The 4,725-nt window shown below is 36.0% G+C and overlaps 1 long non-coding RNA gene across 1 annotated transcript; it reads left to right on the plus strand.

Annotated features, from left to right (window-relative positions):
* The first annotated feature begins 1,482 nt into the window (after positions 1-1,482).
* LOC126108550 (uncharacterized) lies at positions 1,483-4,472 on the plus strand. The gene is made up of 3 exons (XR_007523548.1): positions 1,483-1,573; positions 2,798-4,052; positions 4,328-4,472. It is a non-coding gene; the product is annotated as an uncharacterized LOC126108550 (long non-coding RNA).
* Positions 4,473-4,725: the final 253 nt, after the last annotated feature.

Here is a 4,725-nt window from a genome sequence, read left to right on the forward strand (position 1 = left end):
TTAATTGGCAACGCAGGTCTGTGTTGACGATTCATATGAATCTGGCACTCATATATGGAGAGTTAAACTGGCTGCTCCTGTGCCATACGACTGTTTTACAGCTTTAGAGTGATTATCGAACCTTTGTGGCACTTTCCTCTTCATCGTCATTTGGAGTAGCTTATTCGGGATGTCAATCAGTGTGGGCTGCATTCCTCACGAGTTTATTATTATCTGCATTCATGAACTGGCATGGTTCGAAGTGTTGTGAACAAAATTTAACATTATCATAAAGGCAAACAGAGTTTTTTTTCGTAAGATCTTCTCATCCGGTATTCACTAGCCATTTTCTGCTCCTAAAACGAAACATTAATTATTAATAGATATTTATTTTGCAACGATTCCTGACGATGCAGTTCCGTAACATCGTGGTATATACCTCTCAATGTTCTTAGGAAACCTAAAAGAAGACGTGTGGCATATTCTTGTTTTTGTTGTTGCAATTTACTGAGCTACGGACGCTCCCGTTTCTAAAAAAAAACATTGTAGAAACCAAAATAAACAACTACCCATTCGCTTTCGGTTTCACGGTCGCACCGAACTCAACAGTTTTACTTACTGAGCGCCTGGGGCGATGCTGGCGCAGTAGGTATCAAAGTAGATGCGTAGTGTCACGTTTGTTATGTTTATGTTATCACTGGGAACTTGTATTGTATATTTATTGGTCCTGTGAATCATACATTGTGCAGGGGTACATAATGATATAGGAAAAGTCAAATAATTGCAATAAAGTTTAACAAAAAACTATTGTATGTTTCCAGTATATATGTCTAACATATGGGATTAACATTTCACAAATACACAAATAAATTTTACACATACACAATTCTTTCTTTCTGCCTTGATTATCAGATGAACACATTTATGTAATATAGAACATGTAATACACAGTAGAATCTACATGTACACATTTCTTATTTTGGCCTTAACTGTACAAAATATTTAAATTTTTCACATATTTACATTGTAGATAAAAATTAATCAACACTATAGTAGCAATTCTGTAGCAAGTAGTCACTCACTGCATTTTGGAATTTATGCACGCCAATTTTTTTTAGATAGTCTGTTATACAGGTTTTTTCCTGCTTGCAAGGGTCCTTTTTGTTTTCGTGTTGTGTGTGAAAACTGTATATGTAAATCTTGATTATTCTTTGTGTTGTATAAATGGATATTTTGGTTTTTTGGAGCAATCTTGCTATTTTCATTTACGATTTTTTTATAAACATTATTGTTTCTAGGATATATAGGCATGGTAATGTAAGAATATGAAGCTTTTTAAATGAGGGTCTGCATGAAGATCGAGGTGTTATGCCTTCCATGGTTCTTATAATTCTTTTTTGTGCAATAAAACAGCTTTTGCTGAAATGACTGAATGGTGTCTAAACATATTTCAAAGTTAAAACAATAAGCATTATCTTTGCGTTGTGCTGTAGCAACTCAGAACTGATGTCTTATGTGAGCTCTGGTTTTGCTTACAGTAGTGTGTGAGTATACTGTTTATTTGTTGATTTGCAAGGAAATGGGTACTTATTTGGTGAGTTTATATTTTTGCCATGATTACAGATATTATGCTGAGTGAACTGTTTGATGAGCGTAAGGAAATAGTGCAGCTATGCTTAAGAGATTCCGCCGATTTGTTTGTGGAAAATGTGAGTTAGCGGTTGGCGGGCATCACAAAACCCTTGAAATTGGCGGAGATGAAAATTAACATGTAAGGGGGAGAACACTGTAATGCGACGTATTTTGATTAATTTTTTACGTTATCAGTTCCAGGGTATCACGTGGTAGCTGAATTACTTCTGATAAGTATTTCGTAATTTCGGATTCCCAGTGCTTATTTCGTGTATCATTCATAGAGGAACATGTGATTATTGCGATATTTTCATACATTGTAGTATAGCTACTTGTTTATCCACATTGTGCCTGTTATTTTTGAATGTTTTTATTTATTTCTCGACTATATATTTGGTAGACGTATTTGTTTCTCGTCGGGCCCATCTTTTACGCCTACTTCGTGACTGGTACTTTTTGTCCTAATTTATAGTTCAGTAATGACCACTTACTTCCGTAGTTGCATTCTGTTTTCACTGCTTTATTGTAATGCCCAGTTTTTGCTTTTCATGAGAAGGACAATTTCTCTTATTCCGTGTGGTGTGTACCTGTGTTAATTTTCCGAATTTGTTATTGTAATACTGAAATACACAGAAGACATGAAACTGCGTTGGCAATATCAACTAAATGTACTGTGAAAGAGGATTACAGTATTTGTTAACATTGAATTGTAATTTTAATTTTAAACAGTCTTTGGTGAAAGTATTTGTTTCAAGAGTATTTGTGAATGATTAACAGTCGTTAACATAGATAGAGTAGAAGTTTTTCAAATGTGGTTTTACTGTAGAGTGGGATGGGTAGATTGAATAGGTAATGAAGAGGTATTGAACCAAATTGGATATAAACGAATTTTATTCCCCAATGTAAATAAAAGAAGGAATAAGTTACGACATTTATTGAGGCTTAATTCAACAGTTGATATGCAGTGAAGAACAGTGTGGGAGGTAAAAATTGTAGGGGAGACCAATGATTGCTAACTGCTACCATTTTCAAATGGATCTAGGCTGTGCTACTAATGCAGAGATAAAATTAACATGAAAAGTTGCGTAAAATCAGTCTTTTGAAAATTAAAGGGCTGTAAGTCCTATCATTCCCCTGATTTTTTATTCACGATGTACATTTATATTCCACATGTCTTTTGTTTCAGATTGCAGTCACAAGTACCTGCAGTGTGGAAAAACATGTTCTGGCAAGTGCATGGGCTCATGAACGTGCACACACCAGGAAAACCATCACAGATGTGCAACGGGATTTTGCAGTAGGATTCCGTAAAGATGCTCCATCAGAGCAAATGATATTGTGATAGCAACAGGAACTCTTCAGAACTGGATCAATTCTGGATAGAAATTGGGCAGGCCAACCATCAATATGACAATGAATGTGCGGCAGTGGCGGATTCTGTAACTAGATCTCCCATGAAATTATTGTGGAAATTGCTGAACTTGGAATTCCAAAAATGACTTTGCTGACACGCATGAAAAAAGATGTGGAATTTAAACCTTTGAGGCTAACATTCGTAAATGAGTTGAGTGTCGAGTACATGTGGCAAAGTCGTGAAGCTTGCTCAAGATTACTCGATGTGTTTGTGGTGCTCCCACAGTGGGGCAAAGTTTTCTTTTGATTTCCACTGATATGGACCTTAATGAATATAATAGGCCCTTCTGTGCAAGTATGGGACCTTACCTATGTGAAAATTGAAGTCACAGTGATAGTACTAGTGGATCAGTTGGGAAATGCTGTGTCTCATTGTAGTTTTCCTCAAGTTCAAGGCAGTTGTGGCAACAGTATAGTGAATATACAGAACTGCCCAATTTGGGGTACTTTTAAACCTTGTGTTGTGCTCAAAGGGCCATAGCCCTCGCCGCTTGTGATATGTCCGGAATTACAGTCACCTTTATTCATGGTCCACTCTTCTTTGAAGAAAATACGCCCAGGTGTACTATGTGACGTCTGCACATTATCGAGAACTTGTACAGCAGCTGTGTGGAAGCCATTGTTTTTGTGCAAGATGGGGCCTAATCTCATGTCACTCGCCCAGTGATAGAGACTGAGAGACGTGTTCACGTTAATAACCATGATCTGTCACTTGTGACAAGTTCAGATACATCAAGTTGGTATTACATGATTTACCCGAGTATAAATGGTCAAGTGAAACATTAAATTTAAGATCAAAATTTGTGGTACCATGACAGAGATGAAGCAAGCAATCGGCAGCTCAACAGCAGACCAGATGAAAGCCTATGAAGAATATTGCCAGCAAACTGTAATTTTCATATGTTAAGTATTGAAAGTTGCATATGTACTAACCAGTTATTTTATGCAAGTGAAGAGGAAGTCATGGAGGACTGCATCAAACTAGTCTGAAGACTTTTCACCAAATCTCGATTACTCTTTCTTACAAGGTACATTGTGATATTTCAAATTGTGGAATCTGTGTATTTCACTTGATTGTTCCGTTTAATTTGATTTTTTAAATGTTCCTTTGTCATGTATTTCTGTTGTACCTTTTTTTTCCCTGACTCATTGCAGGGTTTCTTAGCTTAAGTACACTCGTAGTGTACCTGACTCTTCTGCTGCATGCTGTTGTTAGAAATTTGTATCTAATAGTCTTAAGTAGTTGGACAATATTATATGGTAGCCAATGAGAATTGCTGAATCCAATGATTTCTTTTGGCAGAATATATGAATTGATTTTTTTCTGCTATGGAGATCGAGAAGAAAACTGTATGCGCCTACAGACTGACTTCTAGTGTAGCCGGAAGCCTAGATTAGGAAGGCGTGTGACAATTTTACTGTGAATTGGCAAAGCACTAGATTACAGGTGAGTACATAGGTAGTAACATTACAAAGAGACAAAGGTAAAACTAGGTCACTTTTGCATTATAGATAATTATGACATAGAAAGTTAAAAAAAAATAGTATGTGCTTGATTGTTCAGTGTTACATTATATTAAATCGTACATATATTGCATAGAAAAAAATAGTATCTGCTTGATTGTTCAGTGTTACATTATATTAAATCGTACATATATTGCATAGATCTAGAAGAAGAAACTTATCCAAACTGCAAAATGA

This window comes from Schistocerca cancellata, chromosome 11, assembly GCF_023864275.1.
Source record: "Schistocerca cancellata isolate TAMUIC-IGC-003103 chromosome 11, iqSchCanc2.1, whole genome shotgun sequence".
In the NCBI taxonomy this organism is placed as follows: Eukaryota; Metazoa; Arthropoda; class Insecta; order Orthoptera; family Acrididae; genus Schistocerca; species Schistocerca cancellata.